Below are 21,262 nucleotides of genomic sequence, written 5' to 3' on the forward strand. Positions count from 1 at the left end.
TGTAGCCCGACATGATGTATGGTAACGCATTTTCTTTATTGAGCGGTACACTAGTACAAAAACAAAAGTGTTGCTGGAATTTAAAAGAGTCCTTACATATCTTACCGTGTTTCCATACCTGCAATAGTAACCGAGTTGGCCTATGGGCTCCGGACTTTTGCGTCACTCTGCATATACGGTATAACGGCTTCTTGCTGGGAACAAATAGTAGGTTGAAAACAAGGCGGCCAGGCTGTGACATAGCAGCTGGAAGAAAGCATAAGATTCTTCTGTACAATTTTACCTGCTTAGACGTCTTTGCCTCACTCTGTCTTCATGACGAGGAACCATTGCGGCCCACAGACTCAGATCAAAAAAATAAATAAATAGATAAATAACTAAAAACAAAATAAAAATAAAATACTACTACTACTACTACTACTACTACTACTACTACTACTAATAATAATAATAATAATAATAAACAGTGTAAATTATAACTACGTAATGTTAACTTGCTCTCATAATTTTAAGCATTTTTTTTTAAACTCAAACTCTTATTTACACACAAAATGTTTCTGGGTGTTTCACTGGTACTACTGGTATGTGGACACGCCGTGCATATATGTTGGGGTGTCTTATGTGACTTACGACATTCAAACTGCACATCAGTGTGTTCACAATCGTCGCCTGCCAGTTTTGAAAGCGGCTGTATTGGATTTTTTTTTTTTTAATACGAAAAGGATTGAAGTTTAGACATCCATTTCAAGAAACAATTGTTGGCAATCCTTTTCCTATCTTAAAAATAATAAATCCAATATAGCCGCTTTGTAAATTGGCACGCGATGATTGTGAAGGCTCTAATTTGCAGTCTGAACCTCGCAAGACACATAAGACACCCCAACGTACATAGACGGCGTGGCCACATACCAGTAGTAGCAGTGGAACACCCTGAAGCATTCTGTGTGTAAATAAGATTTTGAGTTAATAATAATAATAATAATAATAATAATAATAATAATAATAATAATAATAAAAGCAGCTTAAAATTATGAGAGCAAGCTAACATTATGTAGTTATAATTTACACTGTACACTATAATAAATATACATCTATATAAGTTTATATCGGTTAGTAGTTAAATAAAAATATAAATGTACACTATTCTGGCATTATTTATTTAAATACTCTTCAGCAGCATCTTCATGCTGCTCGTATTATTTGTTTCTATACATTAAGAACAATCTTCTCAAATATCACATTAAGAACAATCTTCAACACTTGTTCTAGAAAATTATGTCACTGACACTAATTAAAAAAAATCAACAAGAATATTTATGTAAAATATGTTGCTGAAAATATGTTCTACAAATCTACGGCGCATGGGGAATAGATCTTTTCACGAAATGTCACTTTTTGCAACTTTCAAGAAATATCACATTGTTGAATAACCAGAAAACGTATTTGCTTCTTTATAATGTCACTTTTGATTACCACAACTAACTATAAATTCGACGCTGCGAATTGTCAGTTAAAGTTCTGTGGAACTGCAGCTGAATTCTTAACTGATCTTCTTGTTCGTCTCTGTATGACATGTTGAAGCCAAATCCCAATAATCTACGCGATCTCATCGTTAGTTACGTTTCTCTTGTGTTACACAGTTTCTGAAAATAAAAATAATAGGCAGCGTTTAATAACATAATAACAGCAGGGAATGATTAAAGATCAATTATTACATCTTAAACTTACAAAAATATTTAAAATGTTTGTGTAGGACCTACAGCAGCTTGTGAAGACAATATTGTGTTACAAAAGTAACATCCTGAAGAAAATGTAAACGGCAAGGAAGACAACAGCTACAGCTGAAAGTGACATACCTTAGACTGTAGCTTAATTACGGACGTTGTAACATGTTGAAGCGGTCAAACATTTATTTTTAAAAAGTATAGCATCTTATAAATATTAAACCTAATACTAAAGAAAATGAAAACATATGGCAGCATTTGAGTTGATGAAGAACTAGCGTCTCATTCTGGAGGCTCTGATATCATATCTGGACCCGATCATTCTTTTTCCCTCAGTCGCACCAGGTGAATGCCGAGGTGGTTACTAAGGCCTTGATGACCGCTACCTTGCTTGATTTCTTTCCCCACGGAGCAGGCCATACATATTATTTTGCCTTATACAAATGAATAATTTTGATACGTTGCATTGCAAAGAATACAAAAAATCGCGAATATAGGAATGAATCATGAAATGCTCAAGAAAACTACCAACATGACAGAACAATTCAGTAAAAGGATGAAATGAAAGGTAAGGGGAAAAAACAAGGAATGTCCATGTGTGTGCTTTATTGGGTACTTTGTCCTATGAGATGGTGACTTTTGGTACTATTTGCCTGTATATATATATATATGCATCCGTAGATGTAAAAATATCTATGTAAAAACAGGCAAAAGATTTGATTAAGCCTATGCCTTTTTACGAGGTTTTCAATATTAAAACACCGTTTTCTCAAAAATACAATTTTGTGACATTCCTTCTATTTTCCCCTTACCCTTCAAATATACTCTATACATGTTCAACTCTCTCTTCCACGGACACTTAAATGGAACGTGTCACTTGAAGATGGGAAAATTGCGCATTTTGCTAAAATAAGGATTTTCAAAGTGTTTTGAATGTTATAACAGCGCTTGTAGTACACGCTTTTGGGAAATAAAGTTTACAGGAAGATGATTCTGAGAAGTATTCATGGCACAATAGTATGTATTTAAAGCGAAGAAAAAATAAAAAGGGCGCCAGAAAGGTTTTTTTTTTACAAGAATTTAAACATAGTGTATCCCTCTTCAAATGACAACTTCTTTGATTCTTTCCACTCTGAATCTAAGGTACGGCTTTTTTAATGCATTCAGTGCATTCACAACTTTATAAAGGTCTTACGTTGAAAAAAATGGAATCTTTAAGTTTAACGTCCCACGGTTATGCGGTTAGGCTAAAGGAGATGGTGATAATGAGAAATGAGTGAAATGGTGGAATGAAGAAAGTGGGAGGAAACGGGAGAACCCCGAGAAAACCCACGAGCACGGTATTTGCCACCACAAAGTCCACACGGCGCGAGCTGGGATCGAACCAGGGACCCCAAGCACTGGAGGTGAACGCTCTACAACTGAGCCACCGCGCCCTCGGGTCTTACGTTGAATGTTGTATATCTTAGCGCGAAAGCAACTAATTCGCCCAAGGAAAGTCCAAAATCTAATAAGAACCACTTCCAATCACTTGATCACCTTAATTGCACCAATAATATACCAACGAAAAGCTCAAAAACCTAGGTGGGTTTTTCCGGGCTGGGCCCAATTGGGCAAACCCTGAACACAATACAATACACACACACACACACACACACACACACACACACACATATATATATATATATATATATATATATATATATATATATATATATATATATATATATACGCAAATCGCAAAAGAATAATTGTAATCTTTCGGCAAATCTAGTCTGATGGCCCCCTTTAATTTTATATATGCCAGGTGAAATATTTACATGTCGAGCGGCACGCCAATAGTAAACCTGCAGGCAGAATTAGGTAATACTCAAGCAGACTGTTTTACCAAATTTTGACGCATTTCTTGCATCTTCCGGTTTCTTTTTGCAGAACATGCACTAAACGAAAAGAAATCCTTAAGTTTAATATCCCACGATCATGTTGGTTAGGCTAAAGGAGACGGTGATAATGAAAAATGAAGAAAGTGGGAGGAAACGGGAGAACCCCGAGAAAACCCACGAGAAAGTCCACACGGCACGAGCTGGGATCGAACCAGGGACCCCAAGCACCGGAGGTGAACGCTCTATCACTGAGCAACCGCGCCCCCCTATGTACTAAATGAGGAGCTCTAAAAGAAAAAGCGAAACAACTTCTTTTAGGTGGCCAGTAAAAAAGCACGCATGCTATCTGAGTCAGGGCAGAAGCACAGCAGGGGGGCACGCATAAAGAGGATGGTGCAAAACATTTACAATATTTGTAATTATTCTTATCTTCAAAAACACTTAATTTCGATCCTAAAAAAAAAAATACCTTTCACAGCTAATACACGAGTGTTACACCGCCTTTCTTTCTTACCTTTACGACAGAAAATAGTGTATGTAGGGCTATTGCCTCTGTTCTGAATTTTTCTTCTTGAATAAATCTTTTCCACACTTTGCGCAGTTGATTTTACGCGCTTCACCATACCATGACTGTAGAAACTTTATAATCCTTCTCTCTTTATTACACAATTCTTTAAAAAAAAAAAAAGTTTACATTACGGCCATCGCAGATGTACACAACTGACGTATGAACCGGAAATTCCCGTCGCTTACTTCTACCCTATTTGCATTCAAAATCCATTTCAATAAGCTGTGCAATGACAGAAATAACTTACATTAACACTCTCATTCCTTCACGAAAAATATTTCACATCATATTTTATCTATAAATTTTGTTCTCGGCGTAAACGTCTGCTCGAGAGAACCCAAGAATTATTATAACCCACTGGTGTATTTAAGGGGGGCTTCCGGGCTTAAGCCCCTTGAAATTGTACTTACTATATTAAAGTAAATGAATTATCTTGGAGAACAAAGTTAGCCAAGCCCTTCTCCCGTGAAAAAAAAAGTCGTAAATACGTCATTAAAATGGTAATATACGCGCAATTATCCCGTCACCAAAATAGAAATGTACGTGCCTACTCCCTTCGGAAGCATCCCCTCGCCCCCCCCCCGCCTTCACCCTCCCTGACTCGGTTAGATGGCATTCGTGCTTTTTAGTAGCCCCGTAACACAGATTGGTTTGTATTTTTTGGGCTTCTTATCCACACATCAGGAATCAGTATAAATACGCAAATCGTAAAAGAATTGTAATTTTTCGACAATTAATTCTGACGGTCGCCTTGAATTTATAAGTGAAAAATTTATACGTCGCTTGGCGAAAATCATTAAATAGACAACAAGAAGGAAAGTAGCGAAATAATTATATTTCACTAAGTATTTCGAGCAGTGCTTCTTCCAGACTTGTCTTTGGGAGGGCAGTGGCTCCCGGAGCAGACCAAAATAATACGTTTATAATAATAACTAGAATAGCACGAGCAATGCCCCCGGAACATTACTTTTGAAAGAAACACTGCTTTCGAGTGGCACACCAGAAGTAAAACTGCACGCAGAATCATTATAACCTGTCATAAAAATGGTAATGTACGCATCTTTTTAAACTCTTTACTTTGAACAAGGCAGTGATATTATGTCAGTACATAGTATTGCCGAATGAGCATTAGCGAAAAATGAAATGAAATGAAATCTTTTAGTTTTACGTCCCACGATTATGCCGGTTAGGCTAAAGGAGACGATGATTATGAGAAATGAATGTAATGGTGAAATGAAGAAAGTGGGAGAACCCCGAGAAAACCCACGCACACGGTGTTTGTTCACCACAAAGTTCACTTGGCTGGGGCTGGGATCGAACCCGGGACCCCAAGCACCAGAGGTGAGCATTAGCGAGTGAAGGCGGGTTAGAGTCCCGCAGGGCACGTTGTTTTCTCTTTCCTTCTTGGGAACTGTAACTGCAGAAACCGGTTCAGATCAATTGGTCATTGTCACTGCCTTGACTAAAGTAAAGACTTGCCCGCATATTTTCCCTTTGGAAGCATCCCCTCGCTCCTGCTGACCTCCAACTTCGCAATGCTCTGACTCAGACAGTATTGGTGCGGGAAGCTTCTAGAACACAGGTCCCCCATATAGGTTAATAGATGTTTCTTTTCTGTATCAAAGTAAAATATTTAATTCACATAGTATTGCCGAGCGAGCGTTAGCAAGTGAAGGCGGGTTAGAGCCCCGCAGGGCACGTTGATTTCTGTCTTTATTACAGATAAATGGGAAGAGGAACCTGTGTTCTACATCCCTACACGTAGTACAGGCTGATTTATATTTTTTGCACTGTAGTTTTTACGTCATACATCCGCAACGTATATATATACGCAAATCATAAAAGAATAACTATACTTTTTCGACAATTACTTCTGACGCTCCTTTTGAATTTTATCTATTCCATGTGACTTATTTCAAATCGCCTAGCGCAAATCTTTAGGAGACAATAAGGCTTGTGTATAGCCCGCTCCCCCCAGTTCTTTGTCACCGGAACTGGAAGAGTCAGTACTACTACTACTTATATCGAGAACAGAACCAAACCAACCCCTGCGGGGCTTCTAACCCGTTCCTACTACTATTGCTACTAACTACCACCACTACTACTACTATTGCTACTAACTACTATTACTACTGCTACTATTACTACTACCGCTACTAAAGCTACTACTACTACTTATACTAAAGCTTCCTTACCGCAAGATTTACATCTTAAATCTTTATAACATGCGATTCCGATTCATTATGAACTAGTATGAATCGTTAGAATCACTATGATTCGTTAAAAATCATTGGGGGGAGCGGGCTATACTCAATCCGACAATAAAAAGAAAATTATTAAAAGAATCTATTTTTCAGCAATTATTTCGACTGGTGAGCCAAAAGTAAACCTTCACGGTATTTTATGTATAGAGATGAAAAATAGAAATCTAGCATCCCATACCTTTATTAATTTGTAAACATAAATTTCTCGATAATACATAGTATACATGAGAACACCCTGATCTGCGTTTCTTGTGTTCTATTACCATTTCTACATGAAATACCATAAATTTTCTACGTAGTGCAATATAAGAAGTACCCATGTGCACAAGACATGCGATATGCCTTAAATCCCCCCCTCCACACACACATAGTCATAGATAAAGTACAAGGGCACTACACATGCAGATATGCAGATATAAAGAACAGGTACGTTCTTTTTTTATTTTCGTATCAGTCGATAAGTAAATAAAAGTCGCTTTGTTACCCCCTTTGTAAGTTCGTACATACTCAATGAATAATCCCTAAAAGTATGAGCGTCCTGCTTATTCGGGAACTGATGCAGCTTCATGTATACTATACAGACACTCAATCACTTATAAAGACAATAAAACTAAATTATTTTATGTAATCGTTATACTTACCGACTTTTCTTGTCTTTCTTTCTTTCTTCTTCACTATTAACAGAGTTGAAGTGTGCCTCCGACTTCGGAAAAGTCTTCTTTAATTTCAAATCACTCATTAACTAATTAAAATTGGGTATATTACCAACTTTTTAAGTAGGTAGATATTCAATGAATAATTCCTGGCTCCTTAACTATAACCCTTTTTCTATATAAAGATATCTTCTTCAACATGACTGAATATAGTGAGATTTATTTTATTTTATTTATTTATTTTTTAAATATTCCTTCTTGTCTTGACTTGTGAATTCAACATAGCGCGCAAGGAATGCTGGTACCTTTGATAAACAAATGACGGTTGATGTAGCGATGCTAATTAGCAATCTCACACACTGGATATCATAAATTTCAAATGTTTAACAAATATATTTCTTTGGTGCTGCTATAATTAGTATAATGATTGGTAATAATGCTACTACGATACTCTCGTGAGAGAATTTATTCAACATTCGATAAAATATTCTGCAAATAATTCTAAAATATTACATGAAAATATTTCATTTAAGTTACAGGACAAGATAACAAACACATTTCCATACAAAATTAATAGGAGTTTTAAAAATATTTCTTATCTTACGAACGAATTTATTTTTAAAATATTCGAAATATTTTAAAAATTATATTTCATATGTTTTCTTGTAACAATAGAAAAGAATGTAAATGACATGTTGGAAAACATTTTATTCTGTTTATAGGCCTATTCTGTTTCCTTTATCATGTATGTAAAACATTTTTTGTGTTACTTAGAAAACATTTTCTCTCTCAACTAGGGGTAAAAGTACGGGGGGACGCCACCCCCACCTCGAGAAAATATATACGGCGTCTACCCAGTTCCTAAAAAAATTACAATGGGCAAAGATAGGCAGGGTGAACGACGTGACGTCATCCGCTACCTACCGTCCCCCAACCTTTTCAGATCCACTTTTACCCCTGCTCTCAACATTGAAAACATATTACATTACATTCAACACAATATTTCTATTACAATTTGTGAAAATTTTCCATACATTATTTTCCTACTAACGTTCTAAACATGCACATCCTGTTCAGTGGCATATTTACGATTTTGTTTTGTGGAGGGAATCTTTGCTAACTTTATTCCTGAAAATGTGAAAATTGTGCAGGATATTTCATTTACTTTAATATAGTAAAACAATTTCGGGGGAGGATTAAGCCCGGAAAGCTTATTTAACGCCAATGCTTCCCGTAGTTAATTAAATGTTCTCCAAACACATTTTAAAAAATAGTTCCGGCATATAGTTGGGATACTTCTCAGATATAACAAGGAATATGTTTTCTCCAGTAACGGAAGAGTATATTCTGAAAACATGTAAAAATGTTTCTATAATAGACCTATATCAGAAAATGTTGTTCACTAAAGACACAAAATATCTTCCAAAACACAATGGAAAACATTTTCTATTCATTTTTAATGTTTTCTTTTAACTGTTTTAAAGTTTTATATTCAAAATTCCATAAAATATTCTGGAAATAATACTAAAATATCATACGAAAATACTTAATTTAAGTTATAGGAGAAGATTACCAAAATACTTTTGTAAAAATTAAGTAAACCTTTTAAAAACATTTCTGAAAAATATTTCTTATATTACGAAATAATTTATTTTTAAAATATTCTAAATGTTTTTAAAAATATATATTTAATACGTTTTCTCGTAAAAATAGAAAATATTACAAATAACGAATTAGAAAACATTTTTTAAATATGTGGAATATATTTCGTTTGATTGCTTTCCGTATCATATATGGAAAACATTTTTAGTATCATTTCGAAAATATTTCCCTTCTCAACAGTGAAAACATATTAAATTAGATCCAAAACAATATTTCTAATATATTTTGTGAATATTTTCCTGGTTTTACTTTCCGGCAAGCATTCTCAAAATGTACTCCAGGTAATTTCTAAAATGTTTTACAAACATTTTTGGGAAAATATTTTTGGGAAATATTCGGAATACATTGGGGAAACCAGCATGGAAATCTTCAGAGAAGGAAAACCTTTTGAAAACCAAGGAAAATATTTTCTTTTGATTGAGGAAATATTCCTTGCTGTGTGGGTTGTCGCCAGGCATTACGACGGGTTTGTTGAAGAATACGGGTCATAGTGGCTTGGGTTTCTTGATATACTAGGAAATTGGAATAGGAGCGAGTGGCGAGGGATGTTTTAAGGGCTTGACGCCGTCGGAAAATCCATTGCTGACATTCCCTAGTCCACCATTTAGGATAAGGAGAATGGACAATAGAGGAACGAAGGGAGGGAGAGGGATCAGGGTGGGAGTGTGATACTGCCTGGGAAAGGCGAGAACAGAAAGCAGTGTGAAGCTGAAGAGGATCACTAGACGAGGGAGGGGAAGAGAAATGATCAAACAGGCAGAATAAAGAGACCAATCGAGGTTAGTAGAATATGGGCGACCTATAGGGGAAGAGGATGGAAAGGGAGGAGATGTAGAGTTATGTAAAATGATGGGGAAGTGATCACTGCCGTAGGGGTCGGAAGAAACAGTCCATGTAAGGTGGCTAGAGTAAGCAGGAGAACAAAAGGTGAGATCAGGAGCGGTAGGAAGTTCACGGGGACGGGGAAGACGTGTAGGAGTGCCAGTATTCAAAAGAGTACAGGGTAAGGTGGGAAGTGGGCGATACAGGGCAGAGCCAGCGGGGTTGGAAAAAGGAGCCCCCCAGAACGGGTGGTTACAATTTACATCACCGCCTACAATCCAGGAAGGGGAAAGGAAATTAAAAAGATAGAGCCAGAGATGATCCGGAAGGTGAACGTGAGGAGGAATGTAAAGGTTAACCAGGGTGAGAGAGTGAACGGTGACCATTTGACATTGAACTCCTGGGTATTGGATGGGAGGAGGGTGTAGAACGTAAGGGAAAGAATTATGAATGCCGAGAGAGAGTCCCCCTCGACCGTCTGGGCGAACATCATGAAGCCAATGGTAAGAAGGGGAGTTAAAACGTTAGGAATCTGTAAGCCAGTTTTCTTGGAGTAAGAGAAATGATGGATGGAACAGAGATATGAGGTGATGTAAGGCATACATTTTACTGCGAGAACTCCTCATGTTCCATTGTAAGGGAGTAGAAAAGCAGGAACCAGATAATGTTATAGTGAATGTGATTGTAATAGCTTGAGTATGGTGATGCAAGATTTATAGTCGGGAGGAGAAAATCTTTGTTGCGATTTTTCTAAAATAGGAAGGATAGAAGAAACAGCGGAGGAAAAAGAAGATATAGGATCTGCCGCATTGGACGGTTTCTGAAAAGCTATCACGGTGCTGGGAAGGGGAGAAAATGCTAAAGGGGATCGTTCAGGCGGAAGAGATGGGAGCTGGGCAGAAAGAGAAGGCGAAGAGTGAGGACTAAGAGAGGAAGGAGAGGAAGGAGAATGCGAAGTGGAAGGCCGGGGGATAGCTGAATATGAAAAGGAAGCGAAGGTAGGGATAGAGGACGGAGTAAAGCTCGAATTGGCAAGAGAGGACGAAGTAGAATGGGAAGGTAGATCTCCCTTTAAGGAGCGTTGTGCAGGGGTCGTGGTTAAATAGCGTCGTTTGGCATCTGTATAGGATAGATGTTCTGTAGCCAGCAGAGTATTAATTTGAATTTGTATAAGGCGTTCAAGACACTGAGGGAAGGTAGCCACGTGGTCACCAGCACAGTTCTTGCATTTGGGAGGTGCAGAGCAGGAGGAAGAGGGCTGGCCGGGTAGGCCGCACGTAACATAAGATTGTTTACCACGACAGGCCTGCTTAAAATGTCCGTAAAATAAGCAGTTAGTACATTGCTTTAGTCTCGGAATATATCTTTCAACAGAAAGGTCAAAATAGAAAAGGTTGCAATGGGAGGGGAGAGTGTCGGCATCGAAAGTAACTACGATTGTTCCGGTGGGGATGGAAGAGAATGTAGAATCCATAACAGAAGAGTGAGAATGGGAGGTTGGAAGTAAAGAAGAGTCAGATGTAGGGGAACTGAGGAAGCATCAGACGAAGAACGTTTACGAAACATGCGGCGAAGATGTAAGATTGGAGCGCTACTGCGTAACGCAGTGATGAGTTCATCGTCCGTTAAGGACGGATCGACTCCTCGTATGATACCCTGACAAGAAACGGCGTAATTTGGAATGTAAGCTCGCCAATTATGTGCCGCTAATAAAGGATGTTGAAGGAAATCGTTGGCTGCTTTGCCAGTACGAAAAAGACCTTTAAACCCTGAGGGCCAAGAGTGCGAATATCAGTTACATCTGTGAGATTATTATTATATAAGAGTCTACCTAGTTACATAGGATGTTGTTTGCTCAAAGCAGACGTGGAGGACACGTGGACGACATAAGGTCCTAGATGGTGAGTTTTATAGCTGTTATTATTAGTATGTGCATAGGGCACATTTGATACATGAGAATTGGAATTAATAGACGATGAAGTGTCCATATTAGTGGATGGAAGCACTACGTCCGTCCGTCTGAGGAGGCTGCCATATTTGGCAGCGACGAAAGAGAAAAAAAATAAAAAAAAACTTGCACTAATGCACAACACACGTAGTAAAGAAACTGAGAACACTACACAAGTCAAGTACACTATAACGCGAGAACAAGGTAACTAGTGTTCACTCGAAATCGGCTGTAATCCTAGCACAGGTGTGCACTCATTCGAAGCGAAATCTGGGGGCGCGGTGGCTCAGTGGTAGAGCGTTCACCTCTGGTGCTTGGGGTCCCGGGTTCGATCCCAGCCCCCGCCAAGTGAACTTTGTGGTGGACAAACGCCGTGCTCGTGGGTTTTCTCGGGGTTCTCCCGTTTCCTCCCACTTTCTTCATTCCACCATTTCACTCATCTCTCATAATCACCGTCTCCTTTAGCCTAACCGGCATATACGTGGGACGTAAAACTCAAAGATTTCATTTCATTTTTTTTCGAAGCGAAATCAAAACTCCGAACACGTTTCAACTCTTCGTTGTTTCCTTCTACGAGCCAGAATGTTGGTTCAAAGCAGGGTAGGAAACAGATAGTTAGCATTTAGTACTAAAAAATATTCTAATGTAAGATTTTTTCACTTCGTCAACATTTGTTGCAATAGACATTGTCAAAGATTATAGGTAGATAGGTAGATAAATAGATAGATGATACTTACAAATTTTATCCGGCTATGGATAAAGTTTTTTTTCTATATATAGTAATATCCCGTATTTAACAAATATCTGTTCAGTTTTTCATTACGCATCTAGTGATGGGCAGTGGGAATATTTCCGGTGAGAAGGAAAATAAAAAATGGGAACATTCCTGTGTTTTTCAATGGTATGTAAATTTCCGGGAGAGAATTTCTTTCCATTTCTTTAATTTATTGTTGAAATTCTAAGAACCATGGGGCAAATTATTTTGTTTTCATTTATTATGATTTACTTTTAACTTTTAAATAATTTTGAGGTTGAAAATTAAAATTCGTTGACTGTACTTTATATAACTAGTAAAAGGATCTTTTAAGTTCCATTTCCATTTGCACTAAAAAGTAGAAATGTATTAAGTTACAAATGATGAAAAGGAGCTAGTTTGTAAAATAATGTAGAAATAGATATTAAGTATTATTAATGCACTCCGAACTACAGTTAGTAATAGACGTCAGCCTGTCTCCTGTCCCTGACTCGAACTTCTGAAGAGGTACTCGCATTTCTCTTACGTGTGAATTAACCCATGACATTTTGAGAAATGGGTAAAAAGAAAGGTCGTGTGTGGCAATGTTACGTGCAAAATTTTAAAGATGTCAGTATCTTGCAAATATTGTGAAGATAAATGTGTGTGTGCAGATGTTGATAAAATGGTGAGATATGTGCCTTCTGGCAGTTACCCAACCTAATTTGTTTAAAACATTTAAAAATTTAATCCGTGTTATGGAGAGTCGTTTTCACGTATGTTTAGCGTCATACTAAAGGTCTGACTACTACAGGAAATATATGTTGGTCGAACTCTTTAGTATGACACTAATCAGTGGCGGCCGGTGAATTGTGGTTTCTGGTGTTGCAGTACGAACGATAAGAGATAGAAGATATAAAGTGGACTCATTTACTAATCAGCATAACTTTAGATGCAAATGCTATGTGACATGTGAAATTAAATAAAATTCTGTTTTTTAAAAAAATAAAAAATGCACAACATTTTATCCGATTAATCACCTTAATTAATTATAAGTTCATTCTCCTCTCTATGATTGGAGCAAATCTGTCTAATACATGCTGGTTGAACTCTGGTATTCTTATTGTCAGGTCTTTTTCGATGGAAAGCATAACCAATAGTGATAACCTCTCTTGGGACATACAATTCCTTGAAAGTGTCAATTCTTTTTCATGTAGAAAAATACTTTTGGTCTTTTGCTGACGCCATAGGTACAGTTAATATTAATTTCAGAAGCTTTGTAGATTCACTAAATATTTTTTCTAGATTATTGCGAGCGATTCATTCTATCAAACGCAGTCCCTGACAGTGATCCGAATTCCTCTTCAGCGTTGACTGAAGAGAGTTCGTAACAGAGATTAGTGTTATAAAAAAAATGTCCATTGAACACACTTTATTCACAGTTTATCCAGGAAAATTTAAAATAAATTGAGGAAATGTATAGAGTGCAAACAGCATTACTGCCATAAAACATCCTATAAATTTAAACTGGAATTTTTTTCGAACACTCTCCTGATTTGTCCTTTGCTTGTTTTGTCTAAGACTTAATTACAATTTTTTCCTCAGTTGAAAGCTGGTCAATGTTTTTAGTAAGTTATTTACAGAAGTCACGGTATACAATTCATCCGAATTTGTAGGTTATTTACAGAATTAAAGCTCACACAACAAAATTAAATCTAATAAATAAAAAACAAAAGAGGTACTGGTATATGAATTCTGAATGTTACATATTCATACATCAACACACACACACACACACATGTGCGTAAAAGAAAGACTACTTTCCAAATCATCCGTCTTGGTTGTTACGCAATGTAAGATGAACACAATATACTTCCACATGAGGCGAAACAATGCTTATCAATGTCATATGTTCTGGAAAGGAAACCTCGAAACCCGCCAGATGTAGGATCAGCAAGTATACCTAACAGAAGGTAAAAGTTGAAGAACATCAAAACAAACAACACTGCCAATTCTACACCCAGAAATGTGTGTTGGGAGGGGTTCGATACGTTTATGCAATATATACCTTTCTTATTCTGCATCCGAAAAGACGATAAGTAATAACTGTCACCTATATTCTTAAAAAAAATAGAACGATTGTTTTTAAGAAAAGAGAGAGTACATGATGAGGCGTAAAATAAAATATTTAGCCTACATCAATCGTTTCTCTGTTAAACAAGTATAGTTCGTTAGGAAAGTCTACAAATGTTAGTCAAGTTTCGAAATTTTTGGGAGATCCGGGCCCGGTGGACCCCCACGTGGCTACGCCCCTGAGCATTGCTAACTAGTCCCAAATTCTATGTGGTGTTCCCCATCATCATACAGTTTTATCAAGAGTATAAAATATACTTATTTTATAAAAGAAATATGTTTATAATAAAATACTAGGCTATCCAGAGAGGGATGGGATGATTCTACATACTGACTTATTAATATTTGAATCACAAATTACTGTGAAAGAAGCCTTCATTATTAATATAAGCTAAGAATTAACTTGTAAATGCGGATCTACTTTCATTTGTTTTCTGCTCTACTACATATTTTCTTTCTTATTTTGTAATTCTGCAATCACTTTTTTTTTAATTGTCATTATATTGATTTGCTTCAGTATGGTCCTGTAATTTAAAAATATGAATGCATAGAAACAAATTTCATTTGTTAATTGCTAGTGAAATAAAATTCAGATATCTTATTTAGTACGAAAAACGTTCTCGTTCACAGGAAACCGTGCTGTGTTGCAGAAGCGCTGCAAAGACCAGTCCCTTTAACTTCTGAAATAGGGAAAAGGAGACTTAACATTCGCTCCAATTGCCGAGCTGAAGGAATCTGGTCGTTATATGCTCGCTGCAACGCAATATAAATAGAGAATCTGTGAGGGATAATTTTTCGCTTTTTAAAACGAATTAACGGAATGGACAGTTACAGAAGTAAAAAAATATATTATTTAAAGTGTATATATGCGAGTATTAAAAAGTATTTTTCTGTTCTTTACTACTAATGATAATAATATTTTTTTCTTGAAATACTTTGGTCGTTGCGCAACGCTGCAACACTAACATTAGCCGCCACTGGCACTAATGAGGCGTCAGAATGACTCTGCATAAGGCCTAATATGTTTATAATATCAGTAGTAGAGTCAAATTTAGAATATCCACTTACATATAAATTTAAACTGTTTATCAGTATATAAGTATGTGGATATACTATACCACTTTTTCACATATTTACTTGCATAGAACGTATAATACTCTCTAAATGTAATAAAATATTAATAAAATGTCAATAAAAAAATTTAATAAAGTTCAGAACATACATTTTGAAGAGTCCTCTGGAGACAACAGTAATGATATACCCTGTTTAAAAAATCGAATTTAGATTTGAAATCATAATATAGTAATAGAATACAATTTTGTTTGTGATTGTGCCTAAATTCCCCTAAAATTACCATTTTGGGAAACATTTCCGAAAAATTCCCCTTTTGGGGAATCTTCCCAGGGAGTACTCCCGAAAAATATATTCTTGGGAATATACCCATCCAGAAGGAGTAGTAGTATTAGTAGTAGAACAGGTTAGCATTCCCACAGAGGTTTGGTGGATTCTGTTCTCGACATGAAATAGGTAAATTAAGAGCATCACCAAATTTTTCCGTACATTTTACAACCAGTGAATTCGTATAGTAAAACTGTACAAAGATCTCTTCCCATTTCATAATACACTATATTGAATATCTTATGAGGAAATATTTGCAGTTTTTTTTATAACTTATCGAGAGATTTCGTCCGCAAAATTTCTGGTAGTTAATTATACAATTTCATCCTCTTATACATTAAGGGTCAAATGCAAGTAGTTTCGACGTATATTAACGCTATGCTATGCGTTTGGCAGTTTTCATTAAATAACAACTCTTTCGAGATATGAACTTGTAACAGAACACGAAAATCAAGTACAACTACCGTTACAACGAAGTAGACAAGTCAATAAGGTGACAAAAATACAAGCCACTTGGGACATTCATAAATAACTTCCAAATACAGTGAATTGTCAAAGTGTATACTGGTAACCTTTCTGACCCAGAGATAGAAAACAATAATTAGTTGATTGTAAGGATAGAGGGGAAGACGATTTCCACTGAAGAACATCAAGACTAAGGTTTTTAAGTTTTCCTCAGTACTGGTAGGCAAACGCCAGGATGGTACCTACTAAACAGTCAAGGCCAATAACTTCCCAAATCCAGAGTTTGATTTGATAATTTACCATTGGACAATAGGTGGATCACAATGTGTTGTGCATCTGCACTAACGTTATGGGCAGTGGGGCTTCAAAGTTGTGAGATGGCCAAAAATATTTCCTGGAGCCTCCTCTAATCAGTGTAATATTTTATGTCCAAATCAAAATTTAGTTAAGCAAAACATTCAATTATAAAAAGTATCAAAACAATAACAGAAAATGTAGTAAAGGTAGAGCAATACAAAAAGTACGTACATACAAGAAACTAAAGTTGTCTTTTTTAACCCTTTCCAGCCCGAATTTTTGTGTGTGATGGAAAAACATATGTTCACAGTATTTCCTGTTGCAATGATTCCAGGTCCTAATTCCTCTGTTTCGCTTCACAGCGAGTAAGCAGAGGTACCAACTTATGAGATTGACCCAAACGAAGAGTGTAATGACTACACGGGGAAACTGCATGAATTATTATTTGATTTATGATTATAAAAAATTAGTGATTCCAAAAGTTATCAGCGGGCTGGAAATGGTTAAAAGAAAAACATAGTTGAAAACGCGAGATGTATGTGAATTTTCTTCTACATTTCTTCCTTTCCCAGTAGGAATGTCTGTAACACTGTGACGCTTCAATATTATCCACATAGTTCCATACTTTTCGGTATTAAAGAAACGCAAAGGTGGACCATTTTTATATACAAAAAAGAGCTTGCTAAGTCTTACAATCTTCACGCGATTCCTCACATCATTCAATGTTTGATTCATGGCACTGAACCCACGTTCACATTTGACAGTTGATATCGGTATTACTTCCACAGCTTTCCTAAGTTCCTGCACAGCTGGAGGCATATAAGAAGGATTGTTCTTGTACAAACAAAAATTTCACCACGAAGAAAACGCCATTCATTGGCTGGTTCAACAATTTGGATAATCGGGGTATGGCAACGTCTCCGAAGAAAACTAGTACATTTTGATCAACATTCCATGAAGCAGGGTTTAAAACAACCATCAACAAAAAAGTCTTTATTTGGAAAACGGGAGTTTATGTATTCTAAAAGGGGTTGAAGAATTTCAATCGCAAAGTGTCAAACTTTGTTTTATCACTAGTTGTAGGAGTAGTAATGGCCTGACACTGTATTACTCTTGGTTATCCAATTAAGGGGCCCCATGCCACATAGCTTTAGTGCGAATGAGTCAGAGTGTAACCCGTCTGGGTTCGATCCTGGTCCGTTCCTATTGGGGAAGCCTTTCTTGTGACAGTACTGGGTTCAATCCTTGTTTGTCCGTTGTCGGGATAAACCCTTTCATAACAGTATGTGGTTCGTATCCTACAGGTCCTTTGGTGGGCTTGGACATTTGCAATGGTCCGGGATTCGATCCTCTACAATTTATACGTCTCCTTTAGAATTTAATGACAATTTGGATCATCCATCATAGCCGACCATATAGCCACTGGACAACACGGTTTAGAGTTCGAACCAGAAAGTTTTGGGAAACCGGCACAAAGCTAACTCTAATTATATTCTCAGCGCTGATGCAATTTAATAATGTAGAAATTATTACGTTGCGTAGACGCTGGTCATTTGTGCTGGAATGAAAATTAAGTTAGATTATTTCTTTAAACTAACAAATGTAAATTTATGTCATGATAATTATTTTGTAAAGGATACTCAAAATTTCACTTTTCACTTTAATTAACAACACTAAAGCTTCACGAACATATATTACATTATTTTTAGGCACTTTAACTTGGGTAACTGAATATGATGATATGATTTTATACTCGGCCCATTTATTATTGCTGTAAACGCGAGAGACGCGGTCGTCGCGAGTTACCGGTTGTATTTCGTTACATTGCTGATTTCCACAATTTCACTGTCACTGTTCATTCACTTCGGCGCTGAAGGGAGAATCATTTTGATGATTCCAGGGGGAATGTCCTGAAGGTTGCGGGGTGAATTCCCATTTCATCTTCTTTGCGATCAACAAGTTGCTTTTCACTGCTTTGATGATTCTCGTCGTCAAGATGACGTTAAAGTTAACAATCGTATACGAGCATTTTAAGGTTATAAATAATCTTCTTACGACTGCATTTTTATGTTTATCAATATACTTTAACGTATTATAGCGTTAGTTCATCGTTGTACCATTTACATTTATTACATTTTGCACTAATTAAAATAAAACATTATTTTTTGGTTCAAATCGTTGTACGTTGTTTTCCAGTTGGTCGCACCAGTCAGACTATCTACCTTTTCTCTCCGTCTCCTCGCGTTGCTACGCAACGGATCGACTCACGATATAGTCCGGTGATGTCAAACTTAAAAATAGCTATGACAACCCATAGGCAGAAATTTTTAGAGACGAAGTTTTTCCTCTGTGCTGAATTTTAGCTCCTTATTTGGGGAAGCGAGAGGATCACCACGATCTCCGTCGCAGACGAGACGCACATACATATATGCATATTCGTTTGTTGGCTGAGAGAAAAATTCTTGAGAGTGCTTTTATACGAGGTTCACTGAAAAGGTTAAAATTTTCTTCATAAATATTCAATGAGCTGAACCATATGGTTACATAGGCGCTCGACAGGACGTTTGTTTTGGGAGAGAGAAAAAAAACAAACAGAACCCTACAACACTGATCACTTCACTATTGTCACCAAATTTGTTCCACTGGTCTTCAAAGGGTTAATATCAGTTAAATATTCTTTGATGTTACAACGAAAAATTTTTAAAGTTCATTCGGAAATACGGTAACGAAGACGTGGGCCATACAAGACCAATTTCGGATTACGGTTAGGCCATAATTTTAATAAAGCTTTTCAATGTCTGTTTTATTTTAATATTTGTCGTTTTGAAATACTTAAGTGCCACAATTTCAAACACATCAAAATATAAACAAAGTTGTTATTATCTTCTTTCAAAATAGTTTATTTGATAATTTAAATAACTAATTAGTGGCATTGTTTATCATTAAACACCAAAATATTATGTTTATAAGTATACCAAATGATTATTGTAACATAAAATATTTACTATTGTAGTGCCTTGTACTTTTAAGTTTCACATGAATTAATTATCTTACTATCCTAAGAAAGCATTCATATTCAATATTTACTTTCATTAAAAACTTCAAACACATTTGAAAACTAACACAATAAATGTATACTTGTATTCATTATTTTTATTGGTAGTAGTAGTATTTTAATTATCTTTACTGCTATAAAGATATGGCACACAAATTAAAATCAGATAAAAATACACGTAAATATTTCAAAATATTAGTTACGATATCAGAGATTTCACTTAAATCTACAACGATACAAATTAGTCATAATACTTTACATTTATTACATTCTGGTTAAAATTGACCAAGAATGGACTGAGCAGTGGATGGTTTGTCAGATCATTACACTTTTATAGCGCCTGCCCTCCTAAATTTAGAAGATACCACCCACATTAAAACTTTATCTATTTATTTCCAACCCGGAGATGAGGGTTCATGATAAAATAAAAGGTTAATATTAAAAAGAATATAGAAGGGTATAATACGAAAATTGCCTACGCCGGGCGTTACACAAATATAATATTACCCAAAAGCGGGAGGGAACCTCATCTCATATCTTGGCAAGCCACTTGGCATATGTTTCCTACTTCAATACAAGGCTTCGGCCGTCCGGAAGTTACATAGTGGATCACGAACTCTTACTAACGCCAATACGTACTATGCAAGTACTACAAATCATAGCAGTGTAATTATATTGTTACACAACTCTTTTTTTTTTGAATTACCAAAAATCATTGCAAGTGTCAACTTCGTAAAATACAGGCAAGCCGGCATAACGAAGTTTTTTGTTTATCCTACACCTACTCGAGGCTTTTTCAACACAAAAACAATTTCGAAAAGTTTCATTTGCCAATAAGGGACTAATGTGAATATATAAACTACTATGTAGTTTTCACCAGTTCTGATTACTCTGGAAAGCGGTAGCTCAAAACACAAATCTGATTTCTCAATACATATAATCATTGCATTACACAAGAAATTAATTAACTTATCACTGCTTGAGTTGCAATTACTTTTCTTTCGTGATGACTTTCTATGTGCACCAATTTCACTATATTCAGGATGAACACTAAATTGCCTATTTTGTTTCACTAGGTTTTTTCGTTTACCTGTGTGCTTGACCTTTGCCATGACGTCACGATCAGCTGATAGCACATCACTGATAGTAATTGGTGATTGATATTTAATTATGCTATTACATTCATTCTCAAATCGCTTAGACGTAAGGGGTTTGTTCACCCAATTACCACATTCTTCCTGAAAAGGTTCCTGATTTTTATTGACTACAGGTAATGCGTGGTCAGCATCTGACCCCTTCACTAAATCATTGATTGCTAAGTTACCAACGTGATTCGATTTAAAATTTCGGTCACTCCTTTCAAAAATACACGTAGAGTATTGGTTACCATGTGCGACAAAACAAGTTTACGTTTTTGACTACTTGTCTCAGCATTGGTGTGATTGTGACATTTATTTCTCAAAGAACATTTACGAACAAACTTGGAAAATTTAGAAAAACAACACAACATATACTTAACTCTTTTTAATTTCCGTTTGACTTTATGTACTTTCTTTTTATGTTGCCGGTGCATTTTGCCATAACGAGCTTGTAAATTATATTTCCTTACAATTTGACAAACAACATTTCGTAGCTTGCTAAAATTTTCTTGACAGGT

At 36.2% G+C, this 21,262-nt stretch overlaps 1 long non-coding RNA gene across 1 annotated transcript; it reads right to left on the reverse strand.

Annotated features, from left to right (window-relative positions):
* Window positions 1-1,136: 1,136 nt before the first annotated feature.
* On the reverse strand, window positions 1,137-7,387 carry LOC145689096 (uncharacterized). Its single transcript, XR_014132094.1, has 2 exons — window positions 7,081-7,387; window positions 1,137-1,643 (listed from the first exon to the last, which is right to left on the reverse strand). It is a non-coding gene; the product is annotated as an uncharacterized LOC145689096 (long non-coding RNA).
* Between the last annotated feature and the right edge of the window lie 13,875 nt (window positions 7,388-21,262).

Source organism: Thermobia domestica, chromosome 7, assembly GCF_964235325.1.
Source record: "Thermobia domestica chromosome 7, izTheDome1.hap1.1, whole genome shotgun sequence".
Taxonomy (NCBI): domain Eukaryota; kingdom Metazoa; phylum Arthropoda; class Insecta; order Zygentoma; family Lepismatidae; genus Thermobia; species Thermobia domestica.